Raw genomic sequence first — 17,753 nt, 5'->3', positions numbered from 1 at the left:
TCAGCATTTCTAAACAGATCATAACATGCAGATATGACTCAGTAGCATATCAATGAAAATCTCTTTGCATATAAGGGAAAACAGAAACACGAGTCCTCAGATCGGCCTGGATCCAGGGTTAGCATTGTTACGTAATATCAGTATTAAATGGAATCAGATACAAATATGATGTGAAATGATTCAAACATAGTGACAAACAGACTGAGAATGATCTCCTAACTCTGAACCGCCATGATGCTTGTAGATGCTTTTCAAAACACATTTATCATATGGTTGAGTCTCGTGGCTCTCACTAGCTGCATCAAACAACAGACAAAATAAGGAACCATCTGCTTAGCAAGCTAAATACCTGAATGTAAAAGCAGTGTTATATGGGGGGATGCAATGGAATTGACACTATACTAGATACACTAGATATTTCCACTTTTGCCAGACTTACAAATCAAGTGAAAAACATTTTATAGGATGTGTTTTTGGAAACATTTCTGAAATTAGAAGCAAGATGTGGGGTGCTAGCGAGGTAACCTCGGGTTTAATATGAATGGTTTTTATGAAGCAGTTATTTTCAGAATATTTTCAATTCAGTTTAGTTAGAACTAGTGAGATATTCAACTCTCTTCAAAGCTAAGCGTTAAGAGGTGGCTTACTCAGAGACCAGCAAAATCATATCTTTTGCTGACAGGCAGCTTAATGAGATGTTTTTAGATATAATCTTAATTAAAACCCTAAAGACTTGTGCAGGTTGTCACTATAAGGTTGTACAGGTTTTTATTGTTAGTTGTTTAACTACTCACCATTCAACACCAACATGGTTGCAATATTAAGGACAAGTGTAATCCATGCTACATGCACACATCTAAGAAAGACATTAATTTAGTGGAACACAGAATTGTAACTACAGAGGGATCTACCTTTTTGTTAATGCAGGGGAAGTGTTATTGATAAGGCTTTCAACTTCACAACTTGGCACAGTCTGGCCAGAGCCAGCTTTTCTTCCTGGCTTTGGCTTCACCAGCTTTGTCGCTTATTCCTCATATTTGTTTAGGTTTATAGTTTTTTCCTCTTTGTGAGAAATAGAACAAGAAGTGTGCACTCTCACTCCATGTTTACAAGCTCCTGGCCACAAGTGACTGGCAAGTTGATAACCTCTGTTGTGTGACTGCACAGCATGATTAGGTTTAGTAAAGCCAGCTCATGGAAATTATTTCTGGGTTTGTGAACAGTACTGAACTATGAGTGCAGATGTGGTAAATAGACTTTCTCATCCTCCCGTTTATTAAAAAATAATAATAAAAATTATGTGACGTGTTTTATATTACTTAAGGCAAACAAATGAATCTGTAATGGTATTGATATCTCCAAACACACTCCAAATTACTGTAAACGTCTGCCTACTTGTGAGAAAAATGACCTCGGGGCTGCTGTTCAGGACTAGCTGAGCTGCTCTGTGCTGCATATAGTCTGTTTTTTCAATTAGTACCTCCTTGTTTGAAATTACGACATAGCTTATTTTTCTAGTGATGTAAGTTATGAGCAACAAAGGAGGCCTTGTTTGACCTTTCATACTGTTCATTTTTTTCTTCTTTTTTTCTGCCTGTCCCATTTGGTTCTTTAGCCGTCAGAATTGTTGTCTGAAGACCAACAAGGATACCCAATGGATCATCACGGCCTTGCTGTATTGCTCCATTTGATCAACCTTTGTTGTTGTTATTATTTATTTTATTTTATTTTCAGTTGTAACAGATGGGACAGACATGACTGAAGGATAGGAAAGGGAGAAAGAAAGATGAAGGAAGAGAAAAACAGAAGGGAAGAGGGACAGTGAGAAAGGGCACGTCACCTGTTGAGAGAAAAAGAAGAGAAAACAAGCAAAAAAAAACAGAGCAACATACTAAACACAACACCATCACGTTAATCTAGCTAAGTGTAAACAGCAGTAAATACTAAATATTGAATGTTGTTGTGTAGCAAGCAGGACCGACAGCGCATAATGTGCTTGGAAATAGCAGCCAATAGAGGTGTAGTTTATGTCTATGAACAGTGAACACCCGTGTGCACACCTGTGTGGATCAGCGTGCTTGTATTCAAAAGGTTTCCCCATGTAATGGTCTGCTAGAGGATGTAGAGAGCCATAGCCCCGTCCCCCAGGGCATGAAGCAGGCATGGAAGAGATCCAAGCTCCAGACATCCAGAGGCCCCAGAGTGCGAGAGGGGCATCCGTGCCACCCTCCTGGGAAGAGCTGAGGAGAGCCCCAGATGAGGGGTCACCCAGTAGCCACAGAGCAGAAGCCAGAGGGGGCTGCAGTGGCGTGCCCGCCGGCTCTGCCGGCAGCCAGCTGTGCCAGAGTGAACCGAGCCGCAGGCCCAGAGGCCCGAGGGCCCCCTTTGCCCCGGAAGAGGCCTGACCGAGCAACAGGCACCAGGCCCCGCCAAGTAGTCACCGGGAGTGAGCTGGTACATATCTCAGCACCCAGCCCCGGACACCAAGAACCACCAACGCACCGACCCCTGAAGGCATCAGTTGTGTGTGTGAGTGTGGTGAGGGGAGATAGGCCTTTGGAGGGCCTGAGAGTTCCCAGAGAGGTGGAGTGTAAGACCCGACCTGACCGAGCAACAGGCACCAGGCCCCGCCAAGTAGTCACTGGGAGTGAGCTGGTACATACAGTGGGGCAAAAAAGTATTTAGTCAGCCACCGATTGTGCAAGTTCCCCCACCTAAAATGATGACAGAGGTCAGTAATTTGCACCAGAGGTACACTTCAACTGTGAGAGACAGAATGTGAAAAAAAAATCCATGAATCCACATGGTAGGATTTGTAAAGAATTTATTCGTAAATCAGGGTGGAAAATAAGTATTTGGCCAATAACAAAAATACAACTCAATACTTTGTAACATAACCTTTGTTGGCAATAACAGAGGTCAAACGTTTACTATAGGTCTTTACCAGGTTTGCACACACAGTAGCTGGTATTTTGGCCCATTCCTCCATGCAGATCTTCTCGAGAGCAGTGATGTTTTGGGGCTGTCGCCGAGCAACACGGACTTTCAACTCCCGCCACAGATTTTCTATGGGGTTGAGGTCTGGAGACTGGCTAGGCCACTCCAGGACTTTCAAATGCTTCTTACGGAGCCACTCCTTTGTTGCCCGGGCGGTGTGTTTTGGATCATTGTCATGTTGGAAGACCCAGCCTCGTTTCATCTTCAAAGTTCTCACTGATGGAAGGAGGTTTTGGCTCAAAATCTCACGATACATGGCCCCATTCATTCTGTCCTTAACATGGATCAGTCGTCCTGTCCCCTTGGCAGAAAAACAGCCCCATAGCATGATGTTGAACATGCTTCACAGTAGGTATGGTGTTCTTGGGATGCAACTCAGTATTCTTCTTCCTCCAAACACGACGAGTTGAGTTTATACCAAAAAGTTCTACTTTGGTTCCATCTGACCACATGACATTCTCCCAATCCTCTGCTGTATCATCCATGTGCTCTCTGGCAAACTTCAGACGGGCCTGGACATGCACTGGCTTCAGCAGCAGAACACGTCTGGCACTGCGGGATTTGATTCCCTGCCGTTGTAGTGTGTTACTGATGGTGACCTTTGTTACTTTGGTCCCAGCTCTCTGCAGGTCATTCACCAGGTCCCCCCGTGTTACGTTTCGGTGTGTCAGTGTTTTGTTTTTGCGTGACTGTTATGTATTTCCTGCTTTACTTTGAAAGTCCGTGTTATCTTAGTGTGTTCAGTTTACGTTTTCCCTGTCTCGTCAGTTCTAATTTGCCCCAGCTGTGTTTCCCTCCTGTGGTCCATTCCCTGATTGCTCCTTCTATGTATTTAAGCCTTGTGTTTCAGTATGTCATAGTCGCGATCTTCCCCGTGCTGTAAATAGTTTGGTGTGTTTGTTGTAAATAAATAGTCTGTTGTAAATAGTTGTGAATGGGTTTGTTAATATTTTCGTTTGGGACACCTTCGTTTTGGGATTTTGGTGGAGGGCCTTCGTGGTTTTATTTTCCTTATCTTTGTTTTTCTACGTTGCACCCCGGTTGCCTAGGCCGGGGTGTAACGTAGAAAAACAAATGTCTTCTGTCTTCGCTGGAGGGCCCGGGGACCGCTCCAGCCTTCATCCGCCTTCGTTGGAGGGTCCGTGGGACCACTCCAGCCTTCGTTGTCTGCTGGAGGGTCAGTGGGACCGCTCCAGCCTTCATCGGCTTCGTCTGTCTGGATCAAACTTTTCACTTGGTGTTAAATGTTTGATTTTTGGGTGGGGGGAAATGTTACGTTTCGGTGTGTCAGTGTTTTGTTTTTGCGTGACTGTTATGTATTTCCTGCTTTACTTTGAAAGTCCGTGTTATCTTAGTGTGTTCAGTTTACGTTTTCCCTGTCTCGTCAGTTCTAATTTGCCCCAGCTGTGTTTCCCTCCTGTGGTCCATTCCCTGATTGCTCCTTCTATGTATTTAAGCCTTGTGTTTCAGTATGTCATAGTCGCGATCTCCCCCGTGTTGTAAATAGTTTGGTGTGTTTGTTGTAAATAAATAGTCTGTTGTAAATAGTTGTGAATGGGTTTGTTAATATTTTCGTTTGAGACACCTTCGTTTTGGGATTTTGGTGGAGAGCTTTAGTTTTTTTCCTCGTGTGTTTTTCTACGTTGCACCCCGGTTGCCTAGGCCGGGGTGTAACATATGGGGGCTCGTCCGGGATTGCCTTCGCTGGGGGGTCCGGGGACTGCCCCAGCCTTTGTCGTCTGCTGGAGGGTCCGAAGGAGGGACAGCTTCGGCCTTCTGTCTTCGCTGGAGGGCCCGGGGACCGCTCCAGCCTTCATCCGCCTTCGTTGGAGGGTCCGTGGGACCACTCCAGCCTTCGTCGTCTGCTGGAGGGTCAGGGGGACCGCTCCAGCCTCCATCAGTTTCATCTGCCTCCGCTGGAGGGTCCGTGGGACCGCTCCAGCCTTCATCCGCCTTCGCTGGAGGATCCGAGGGACCGCTCCAGCCTTCTGCAGCTGGTGGGCTGCGTGTCCGTGTGTGCAGCTGGTGGGCTGCATGTCCGTGTGTGCAGCTGGTGGGCTGCTCATCCGCCTTCGCTGGAGCGTCCGAGGGACCGCTCCAGCCTTCATCCGCCTCTGCTGGAGGGTCCGGGGGACCGCACCAGCCTTCGTCGTCTGCTGGAGGGTCCGTGGGACCGCTCCAGCCTCCATCAGCTTCGTCTGCCTTCATCCGCCTTCGCTGGGGGGAGGGTCCGTGGGACCGCCCCAGCCTTTGTCGTCGCTGGAGGGTCCGTGGGACCGCTCCAGCCTTCATCCGCCTTCGCTGGAGGGTCCGAGGGACGGCTCCAGCCTTCGTCGTCTGCTGGAGGGTCAGTGGGACCGCTCCAGCCTTCATCAGCTTCGTCTGCCTTCGCTTCCGCCGTCCGTCTCCGCTGGAGGGTCCGAGGGACCGCTCCAGCCTTCATCCGCCTTCGCTGGAGGGTCCGAGGGACCGCTCCAGCCTTCGTCGTCTGCTGGAGGGTCAGTGGGACCGCTCCAGCCTTCATCAGCCTTCGTCCGTCTTCGCTGGAGGGTCCGTTGGAGGGACCGCTTCAGCCTTCGTCCGCCTTCGCTGGAGGGTCCGAGGCACCGCTCCAGCCTTCGTCTGCCTTTGCTGGAGGGTCCGAGGCACCGCTTCAGTCTTCGTTTGTCTTCGCTGGAGGGTCCGAGGCACCGCTCCAGCCTTCGTCTGCCTTCGCTGGAGGGTCCGTGGGACCGCTCCAGACTTCATCCGTCTTCGCTGGAGGGTCTGTGGGACCGCTCCAGCCTCCACCAGCCTTCATCCGGTTTTGATCAAACATTTCACTTGGGGTTACATGTTTGATTTTTGGGTAGGGGGAAATGTTACGTTTCGGTGTGTCAGTGTTTTGTTTTTGCGTGACTGTTATGTATTTCCTGCTTTACTTTGAAAGTCCGTGTTATCTTAGTGTGTTCAGTTTACGTTTTCCCTGTCTCGTCAGTTCTAATTTGCCCCAGCTGTGTTTCCCTCCTGTGGTCCATTCCCTGATTGCTCCTTCTATGTATTTAAGCCTTGTGTTTCAGTATGTCATAGTCGCGATCTTCCCCGTGCTGTAAATAGTTTGGTGTGTTTGTTGTAAATAAATAGTCTGTTGTAAATAGTTGTGAATGGGTTTGTTAATATTTTCGTTTGGGACACCTTCGTTTTGGGATTTTGGTGGAGGGCCTTCGTGGTTTTATTTTCCTTATCTTTGTTTTTCTACGTTGCACCCCGGTTGCCTAGGCCGGGGTGTAACACCCGTGTGGTTCTGGGATCTTTGCTCACCGTTCTCATGATCATTTTGACCCCACGGGATGAGATCTTGCGTGGAGCCCCAGATCGAGGGAGATTATCAGTGGTCTTGTATGTCTTCCATTTTCTGATGATTGCTCCCACAGTTGATTTTTTCACACCAAGCTGCTTGCCTATTGTAGATTCACTCTTCCCAGTCTGGTGCAGGTCTACAATACTTTTCCTGGTGTCCTTCGAAAGCTCTTTGGTCTTGGCCATGGCGGAGTTTGGAGTCTGACTGTTTGAGGCTGTGGACAGGTGTCTTTTATACAGATGATGAGTTCAAACAGGTGCCATTCATACAGGTAACGAGTAGGGGACAGAAAAGCTTCTTACAGAAGACGTTACAGGTCTGTGAGAGCCAGAGATTTTCCTTGTTTGAGGTGACCAAATACTTATTTTCCACCCTGATTTATGAATAAATTCTTTACAAATCCTACCATGTGAATTCATGGATTTTTTTTTCACATTCTGTCTCTCACAGTTGAAGTGTACCTCTGGTGCAAATTACTGACCTCTGTCATCATTTTAAATGGGGGAACTTGCACAATCGGTGGCTGACTAAATACTTTTTTGCCCCACTGTATCTGAGTGCCCGCAGCAGCAGGGAGGCCCCGCATCCCAGATCCCAATCGGACGGCCACACCTCCTCCCAGCCCCCCCGCCCTGATGGCCAGCAGAGAACAGGGGTGTGTGAAGACCCCAAACCTCCCTCCTCTCGCTCACTACTGATGTGTAGTGTTGCTGCGTGTTGTTCTAAGGTGCAGACCTTTCATACTGTGTAGATTTATTGCATGTTTACATATTAGCATGTTAAACAAAGTTGTGACTTACAGCGAACTTGCCCTCCCATTTTACTTTGTACTCGACACCCACAAACTGAACTACAAAGGGTGACAGAATAGATGCAACATTGTTCAGTTTATAATTCTGCAAATGAACTTCCTCACCTCTCCCTACCGAACTGAGTGTTTTTATATTAAGAAGCTTTGAGAATGTTATCTGTGTCCCCCCGCTATAAAAGTCCTTTCCATATCCCTTTGTGTACACATTACAATGGCTTATTTTTAACCTGTTGGGCTCTTTAGAAGTGGCAAGGGGAGAGCAGGCAGGAAGCTGGTGCAGGATGACAGAAGATCCATCCTTCCTGTCTCCCTTCCCTCACATATTACTATGGTTTGTGTTGCCGCTCTGTGATGCCCACCCCACCCCCAGTGAAATACAAATAAATAAAAATAATGTGTGAACAGATGCACTGAGGGACACTTCCTCAGCCACAGTAGACCTGCATGGGAGAGAAGCTGTGACAGTTTGACCTACTAGATAGTGTTCGAGAGCAACTTACTGAAAGGAACTGGAAAAAACTCACTTTAAATGTTGGATATTTAAGAAACATCAAGCAGCGGAGCAGCGGAGCTCACGGGCACGTCACTGCAACCCCCTGGCTTCTGCTCCGTGGCTGCTGAGTGACCCCTCATCTGGGACTCTCCTCAGCTCTTTCTGGGACAGTGGCGCGGCTGCCCCTCTGTTGGTCTTCCTTGGTCTCTTGTGTTCTAGGGGCCTCTGGATGCCTGGAGTTTTGATCTCCTCCATACCTGCTTCATGCCCTGGAGGACGGGGCAGTGGCCCCCCCACACCCTCTAGCAGATCATTACTTTTAAAAACAAGCGCGTCCATGCTCACAGGTGTACACACGGGTGCTCACACACACAAACTACACCCTTTTTGGCTCCTACCTCAAAGCACACTGTGCGCTGTCGATCTTACGTGCTGCACAATAATGTTTAATATTTAGTATTTACTGTTATATTCCCATATATCATCGTGATGTTGTTTATTGTATTACTCTCGTTTTCTTCTGCTTGTTTTCTTTTTTCTTTCTCAACAGGTGATCCAGGTGATTGATATATGTATTTTTTTTGTCTGCTTATTTAGTTGGTTTTTGTTTTTTTTGCCCTTTATCCCCGTCCCTCTTCTCCGCTGTTTCCCCCCCCTCTTCCTTTCTCCCTTTTCTTTTCCTCATTCAAGTCTGTCCCGTATCTAGCAAGTGAAAATAAAAAATAAATAAAATAAACAATAAAAGGTGAATCAAATAGACCATTACGGCAAGGCTGGGATGGTCAATTTGGTAAAGTAAATCCGTTGGGCATCTTTCTTCGCCTTTAGACAACAATTCTGATGGCAAAAGAACTAAATGGGACAGGCAAAAACAAAAAACAAAAAACAAAAAAAAAAAACCATATAGCTGGATGAGCCACAAATACCTGTTTGACTCTGTAAGCATTATTAGAAACAAAGTAAATTCATTCAAATCTAAATTTACTGTATATGAGCACTTTATTTAACAATTCAACCCTAAGAGATACAGTTACTAGTTACTTTTCTGCCTCAAGGTTTGAGTTTAAACAGTACTTTTATGAAATGTTATTAAATTAAAAGTATTCTGTGTGCACTTTGGAGTCTCTTGGTGTGGCCCTCCACAACAGGCCCAGTCATATGGCCCCTTCAGAAAATTAAATTCATACCCCTAACTGTCAAACATGGAAGAGTCATATAAGGTGCCTGAAAATGTAGACACAGTAGCTTTAGTGTTTGGGAATGATTAATGGGCCCTCCACAGCAGTCCCAGTTTTTCATGGGACCCCATGGGAAAATAAAGTGCCCTGCAGATTAAATTCACTTTTGCTTGCGCATTGGTGAGTTAAATGAACTCAAAAAAGAGAGGTATTCAAACCAAAGCCACCACCACCACCACCACCCCCGCCTATTATCTTACGTCACCTCCAGGGTTATCTGGGTTATGACCCTGAAGGTTGACCTTTATGGTTGGATTCTACCATATCTAACTTCTACAGTACGTGCAACTTAAAGTCCTTCCATCCTGCAAAAAGTAAGAATGAAATGTTAACATCAACAGCACTTTATGAATATATAAGCTCAAGTATTTACAAAATGAGGAGTGTTTACACTTTTAAGTATGCTTTTCAGACAGTCACTCAGTAGTCTGAAAGACTTTTGTTAATGGAAGTTTAGGTCAATGATAGTTTTTTAAACATTTAAACAATATTGGCACTTAAATTTAACTCTAAGTACTTATTGATACATAAACAAGCTGTAGAGCTTATTAGAGCTTTGATGTGCAGAACAGTTTTCAGCTACAGTTGAAATATGGCTTGTAAATAAATATCAAGGCCAGTTTTTCTTTTTCTTCCCTCTGGTTCTCCATGGTGTTTGTGGTATTTTATCTTATCACTGATAAACTCTCTCTTATCCAGTGGAGTGCATTCATTGTTGCTTTGAGTGGCATTTGTTTTAGTTATCTAACAAAGAAGAGTTTTTAATTACACAGTCCTTTTTTCTGTTATGTTGCTGACAGCAGCGTGAGAATTCCAGCCAGCTATTTGCTCTTAGGCCTGTTAGTTTTTAAATTGGTTTTTCATAATTAATTTAAGCTTTCAGTCTGAGCTTTTGTTCTTTTATATATACCCATGGGGTCTGGATTTTCTCAAACTAACTGCATTCTTCCCAAAATAACTTTCTCGAGTTACTGCTTTTAAGGCAAAAATGCTTTTTTCCCCTACAGTTGAAATTCCTTTAACCCTGCAAAAATGCAATACTGCAATTGATAACACATGTGCTAACAATAATATTCTATTTTAGTTTATACAAAATTAGCCATTGTGCAATTATGCAATAATGACCACTAGGGTCAGTGGAGGAAAAAAAAAGTCGTTTTATTTCACAGCAGCATCTGCAAATGGTAAATGGCCTGTATTTGTATAGCGCTTTTCTAGTCCCTAAGGACCCCAAAGCGCTTTACACAACCTGTCATCCACCCATTCACACACTGGTGATGGCAAGCTACAATGTAGCCACAGCCACCCTGGGGCGCACTGACAGAGGCGAGGCTGCCGGACACTGGCGCCACCGGGCCCTCTGACCACCACCAGTAGGCAACGGGTGAAGTGTCTTGCCCAAGGACACAACGACCGAGACTGTCCAAGCCGGGGCTCGAACCGGCAACCTTCCGATTACAAGGCGAACTCCCAACTCTTGAGCCACGATCGCCCCACATCTGCAGTCCATTTTACTGAGTAAAAGAACCAATAAAGCTAATTCTGGGACAGCAAAAACAAAAACATTTGGATTTCTTATTAGTTCCGGCTGGTGAGCTGTAGTACAGACCATATAGTCATGCAAAAAAAACAAGTATGTCCCATGAAAATTATAGGAATTTCTTTTTAACCAATTTTTTTTTTTTGCTTTTCTGAGCAAGAAGCAAACATTTTATCAAAATTGATAGTCTAAGATAAGATAAGATAAGATAAGATAAGATAAGATAAGATAAGACTTTATTGATCCCACGGCAGGGAAATTTGTTCTACCTTCAAGCAAGGAAAAATGTGCACTTTCATTCATTTATTAATCAAAAATATCAGCAGATGTGACATAGGCTTCTGATGGAGGTTACATTAATAATAAAAATGATAACTTTATTTATGAAGCGCTTTTAAACAAAGTGCTGAACAGCTATTTGAATATTTAAAAAAAGATAAGTGAATAAAAGCAATACAAAAAACATTACAATTTAAAAACTGATAACAATTTAAAAACTAATAGGCATAAAATTAAGACGCATAGGATCAGGTGACCAAGTAGGTCTTTAACTTAGCTTTAACCCTTTCATGCATGAATTATGACAACCTCAATCAGGATTTTTTTTATTAAGTACTTTTATTCATCTTTAGGCATTTTTGAACTTCATTTTTTAAAATATGTACTTTTCAAAGAGTTGGTTACATGTCCACTTAGGTGCACAACATACGTTTTGACTTATGAATTTGACACATCAGTGTCCAGTGTAGTGGTTTATGTGCAAGTATATCAACACTGACACAAATACAAGAAAACAGCTGTCCACAACGATAGCTGTCCACTGTAGTGGCCACTATGCGTGACATGGTTAAAGCCTTGTAGGTGAGCAACAGGAACTTAAAATCTGCTCGAACCTGACAAGGCAACCAGTGAAGACATTTCAGTACTGGGGTAATGTGCTCAAATTTCACAATTTTTGGCTAAAATCCAAGCAGCTGCGTTTTGTACCATCTGTAAATCTGTAAACCTCTAAAACCTTTTTTTGGTAACCCAGAAAGAAGAGTGTTATAATAATCAATGCACAAACACACAAATGCAGTCTTCTCCTGGTTTCAAACACTTGAACTTTAACAAGAGTTACCTGCAGATCCAGTGATGAAAGTTTGGAGTTCTTTAAACAGACTGAATTTGCTGGGGAGCCGAGTCTTGTCAGACATTTAAAAGCTATGTCTTTTGTTAACGACCTTCCTCACTGTGAAATGATTTATATAAATTAATTGGATTTTTTTTTTTTTTTAAACCCTGGCTAAAAAGTTGTAGTTGCTATCTACAGCCACTGGATAACATGTTTGTTAGTTCAAGTGATAATACCAGTCATGTCTCTATTACATATTATTTGAGACTGTATGACTTGTACATCACCTACCCACATAGCAAAATTGGTATGGCCCCGATCTGGCCCACACAATGTTCTTATACATGGCCCACATACCGCAAAGAATAACAGCCCTTTGGTGGCCCAGATCTGGTTTGCCAGAGGTGGCCCACACATGGGCCAGCACAAGACCAGTTGCAGACACACTGGTGGTCCTTTGCTGGCCCATGTGTGGATTACCTCTGGTAAACCTGATTTGGGCCACCAAAGGGCCGTCATTCTTTGCGGTATGTGGGCCATGTGTAAGTTGTGTGCAGCCAAGGGCCAGTTGCAAACACACTGCTGGCCCTGTGCTGGCCCAGATGTCAGCCTAATGTGTACCTTAATCAAGCCATGTAATAACAACATGTGCTGGAACATAATAGTGCAAAAGTAACATGACAAAACTGTTCAGACAGTGAATGGTGAATGGACTGATTCATATATAGCGCTCTTCTACTCTCCCAGATTACTCAAAGTACTCTATACAACATTCCACATTCTCCCACTTTCTCTAGACTGAGTGCTTTCTAACTATATTCATACACAGACTTGCAGACTAGAGGAGCCAGGGATCAAACCACTAACCTTCCGATCAGTAGGTGGCCTGCTCTACCTCCTGAGCTACAGCCACCCACTGGTGCAGAGAGTAAACCGTCACTAGGTTTGGGATATAGTGTACACTCACAAACTTGTCAAATCTGCATTTGAAACGTTGGCTACCATAGCAGTATAGTATTGCAACATGGCATTTAGGTCTTCTGACTAAAATAGGAAAATAGGAAGATAAATAGTGCCATCATTGCCAGACCTGGCCCACATCTGGTTGACATACACCCTGCCATGACACCAGTCAGTCAGAAGTGCCAGCTTGATGCCGGATCCAGGGAAGACCTATTTTCTATGGGCCTGGGCCACATACACCAAACCACAATCGGGCCAGATGTGGCATGCCATCGCATAAACAGTGGCATCATTGCCAAACCTGGCCCATATCTGGATGACATACGTCTTATCATGCCAGAAGTCAACCAGCAGTGCCGGCTTGATACCAGATCCAGGCCAGACCTGCTTGCTATGTGGGTAGAGGTGACTGGCGTTGTGTTTTGGCACTACAGGGAGTGCAGAATTATTAGGCAAGTTGTATTTTTGAGGAATAATTTTATTATTGAACAACAACCATGTTCTCAATGAACCCAAAAAACTCATTAATATCAAAGCTGAATGTTTCTGGAAGTAGTTTTTAGTTTGTTTTTAGTTTTAGCTATTTTAGGGGGATATCTAAAGCCACAACTGTTTGACTGTTTGGCTCAATGGTCAAAGAATAGCTGATATTGTCTAAACAAAGTGTTAAACTGCTCACATTTTTTCGTGAAAAAAATGAAACAATATTTTTCCTTTAGTGAACAGCACTTATCCTTGAAAGAGTAGTTGTCAAACAGCTAACAGATCATCTGCAGAGGAATGGTTTATTTGAAGAGTTTCAGTCAGGTTTCAGAGTTCATCACAGCACAGAAACAGCTTTAGTGAAGGTTACAAATGATCTTCTTATGGCCTCTGACAGTGGACTCATCTCTGTGCTTGTCCTGCTAGACCTTAGTGCAGCATTCGATACTGTTGACCATAATATCCTATTAGAGCGATTAGAACATGCTGTAGGTACAGGGAGTGCAGAATTATTAGGCAAGTTGTATTTTTGAGGAATAATTTTATTATTGAACAACAACCATGTTCTCAATGAACCCAAAAAACTCATTAATATCAAAGCTGAATGTTTTTGGAAGTAGTTTGTAGTTTGTTTTTAGTTTTAGCTATTTTAGGGGGATATCTGTGTGTGCAGGTGACTATTACTGTGCATAATTATTAGGCAACTTAACAAAAAACAAATATATACCCATTTCAATTATTTATTTTTACCAGTGAAACCAATATAACATCTCCACATTCACAAATATACATTTCTGACATTCAAAAACAAAACAAAAACAAATCAGCGACCAATATAGCCACCTTTCTTTGCAAGGACACTCAAAAGCCTGCCATCCATGGATTCTGTCAGTGTTTTGATCTGTTCACCATCAACATTGCGTGCAGCAGCAACCACAGCCTCCCAGACACTGTTCAGAGAGGTGTACTGTTTTCCCTCCTTGTAAATCTCACATTTGATGATGGACCACAGGTTCTCAATGGGGTTCAGATCAGGTGAACAAGGTGGCCATGTCATTAGTTTTTCTTCTTTTATACCCTTTCTTGCCAGCCACGCTGTGGAGTACTTGGACGCGTGTGATGGAGCATTGTCCTGCATGAAAATCATGTTTTTCTTGAAGGATGCAGACTTCTTCCTGTACCACTGCTTGAAGAAGGTGTCTTCCAGAAACTGGCAGTAGGACTGGGAGTTGAGCTTGACTCCATCCTCAACCCGAAAAGGCCCCACAAGCTCATCTTTGATGATACCAGCCCAAACCAGTACTCCACCTCCACCTTGCTGGCGTCTGAGTCGGACTGGAGCTCTCTGCCCTTTACCAATCCAGCCACGGGCCCATCCATCTGGCCCATCAAGACTCACTCTCATTTCATCAGTCCATAAAACCTTAGAAAAACCAGTCTTGAGATATTTCTTGGCCCAGTCTTGACGTTTCAGCTTGTGTGTCTTGTTCAGTGGTGGTCGTCTTTCAGCCTTTCTTACCTTGGCCATGTCTCTGAGTATTGCACACCTTGTGCTTTTGGGCACTCCAGTGATGTTGCAGCTCTGAAATATGGCCAAACTGGTGGCAAGTGGCATCTTGGCAGCTGCACGCTTGACTTTTCTCAGTTCATGGGCAGTTATTTTGTGCCTTGGTTTTTCCACACGCTTCTTGCGACCCTGTTGACTATTTTGAATGAAACGCTTGATTGTTCGATGATCACGCTTCAGAAGCTTTGCAATTTTGAGACTGCTTCATCCCTCTGCAAGATATCTCACTATTTTTGACTTTTCTGAGCCTGTCAAGTCCTTCTTTTGACCCATTTTGCCAAAGGAAAGGACGTTGCCTAATAATTATGCACACCTGATATAGGGTGTTGATGTCATTAGACCACACCCCTTCTCATTACAGAGATGCACATCACCTAATATGCTTAATTGGTAGTAGGCTTTCGAGCCTATACAGCTTGGAGTAAGACAACATGCATGAAGAGGATGATGTGGACAAAATACTCATTTGCCTAATAATTCTGCACTCCCTGTATATAAATAAAACTGAACTGAATTGAATATATTTTGCTACAATATCACTGATCATGAAGAACTAGATTCAATAATGAATTAAATCTATTCAGTAAGGACTGGGGAAGATCTAAACTCTTACTCTACAATAGGGGATTTTAGCAAACACAGTAAAACAGGGAAAACAGTGCTATACAGGACATACTAACCACACTACAGAAACACTATTTCTCAGAAACAGTTACCTCAAAAGACCGGAATGCAGTGATGTTATGAGACATGCTGTGTCTCTCGTAGTTCCCCCCTAATTGGAAGTCTTCTTGTATCTTCTGCTGATAACATCACCACTGCTTCTCCTGCCTACACATGTTGCACATGTAACTTCATGATGGAAATGACCACTCTTTGGATGCTGTCAAACTGGCATTGTGGAAACTATAGGACGTCACAACTGATTTAAAGAAAAAGGCAGTTTGAGAAAAAGTAGCCGTTTAGGGAGCTTGTCAGTAAATAGCTCGATTCAGATGGAATTGACTTGATTCGTCTCATTTTTGGAAAAGAGCGTCCGTTCACACTGAAAGATAAAATAGGAGCCAGGTTTAAGAACTGTGAGACTATAAAACTAAATATACTGTTCAAATTAAAATGGTCATGTAAATGAAATAACTAAATGAAATATAATAATATTAGCTGGATAGACATAGTTCAAGATAAATATAAAACAGTGTGTGTCCAAAAGGCAAAGGATAAATCGTAAATGGACTAGTATTAGTAAATGGACTGGATATAGTCCTTTCTAACGTATAAGTACCAGTCCAAGTACCAGGAGGTTGATGGGAAATTTGCTATGGTTATGTCCAGCTGGAGAAATTGTGTACTGATCCTGTAGATAGTGTGTTGTGTCCTGATTCATTTAACCCATTTAACTGTAGTTTGTTCCTGTAAGTGTTTCGTGATTCCCGATCTAGTACGATTATTGTATTCCTGATCCAAATGTTCTTCGGGATTGTGCCAATGTTCGTCATAGCTACAAATCAAGCTATCACTGATGCTCTTACAAAAGACCTGCAGAATTCTTTCGATGACTGAATATTTTTACATTTTTCACCCCCAGAAAATGTAGGCACTCTTGGCTTTTTTTGCAAAGATGACCTCACCGATTTAAGGTGTAATCCATTCCTTCAAAAATGGAAATCTACAACAATTGTATTGGTTTTAGAAGCGCCAAGGTCAAGCTTTTTCTCCCCTGGGCCCTGGATAATGCAGGAGAGCTCAAGGGGTCCTTTATGTGGGCCACAATCTTCAGTATGTTGATGTGGTTTTGATGCCTGCTGTATCTGAAGAACAGCAACCATTTCAAAGCTCCTCATTACAAGAAGTGTTAAAGCTACAGGGTGGTGGTTTTCTTGTGGGCAGGATTGTTCTTCTTGTGTATTTTGTGCAAAAACATTACAGTGTGGTGATATTCAAACACTGGAAGGAAATGAAAGGGTGGAACACAGGCCAAAGAAACATAGCACGGTTGTTGTTATTGTTAAGCTATCTCTACATTATCAATATTTTTCTCTGACTTTTTGCTTAATACGGGCCACTCCAGTCAGACTCCCATGTTTCTGTTTCTCATGAACTATCAAGAGGTACAGTTTGTACTTTTTCAGATGTAGACATATTTATGTTCTGCCTTCCAGAAAGAGGGAAAGGGACGATTTATTAGAGTCACTTTGGTTTAACAAAAATAATGAGAAACAATTCTGTTTAAGGAGAGAAAAAGTCTTTAGCAATAAAGGCTTCTCACAATACCACAGATGACTGATCCTTTTTTTAAAGCATTTTATGACCTCAGAACATCAGGATCCTGGTATGTTTCTTCATTTTCTATTCCATAAAACGTGTTAGGTTTTATTGTTAGGTCGCTCCTTCTTTTAGAGTCTGACAGTTTATCTTAATCAGAATTCATTTGCCAAAATCACTTGTGAAGTAGCAGTTTGGCCTAATTACTTCAAACTGCTGCGCATATGTTGCGAGGTCTGTGAGTGAAACCTCGCCATCCACTGAAAACATCACCTTGAGTTCTGTGGTTGCCAAGAAAGGCTACAGCATCTGACACGTGTTTGGACTCATGTTAGTATTTTCTGTTATTAGCACTTCCAATAGGTGATGACTCTCTGCTGTTACTCCTGCATTATTACTAGTGTGAGGCTGCTACATGTGGTGAACTGGTGGCCTTGATTTGTTTTTACAGCTGTTACCAGACAAGCAAGCAATGCATACCAGTTTGACAGTGACCGCTGTCAGACCATCTAAACATCTCACTAGGGAAAGAAAGAAAGAAAGAAAGAAAGAAAGAAAGAAAGAAAGAAAGAGAAAGAAAGAAAGAAAGAAAGAAAGAAAGAAAGAAAGAAAGAAAGAAAGAACTCTATTAAAGGAATGCACTGAGCTATTGGTAAAAGCCTGACCTATACTGAAGTTTAGTTGCTGTTATGTAATTTTGCTAATGTTTTTATTTTTATTTTAAAATTAAAATTTTAAAATAGTGCTTTTAGTGCTTTTGTCACTAGTTCAATAATCATATACATGTCAATCTAATTCCAATTAAATTCAGTTTTATTGAGATATGATATTGGAGAGAAGACCCCAACATTCAAATAATCCCTTATGAGCAAGCACTATGTGGAGCAAGCCTTCCTTTTTAACAGGAAGACACTTCCAGTTAAAAGGTCATTATTCCAGGATCAT

The 17,753-nt window shown here is 42.9% G+C and overlaps 1 protein-coding gene across 2 annotated transcripts in view; it reads left to right on the top strand.

Moving 5' to 3' along the window:
• Positions 1 to 17,753, top strand: part of calcrl2 (calcitonin receptor-like 2) — a 41,885-nt gene that overhangs the window by 3,851 nt on the left and 20,281 nt on the right. The gene's annotated exons all lie outside the window — the stretch shown is intronic.

Source organism: Astatotilapia calliptera, chromosome 20, assembly GCF_900246225.1.
Source record: "Astatotilapia calliptera chromosome 20, fAstCal1.2, whole genome shotgun sequence".
Lineage (NCBI taxonomy): Eukaryota > Metazoa > Chordata > Actinopteri > Cichliformes > Cichlidae > Astatotilapia > Astatotilapia calliptera.
The sequence above is the reverse complement of the archived record's forward strand: the minus strand, read 5'-3'. Positions and strand labels throughout refer to the sequence as shown.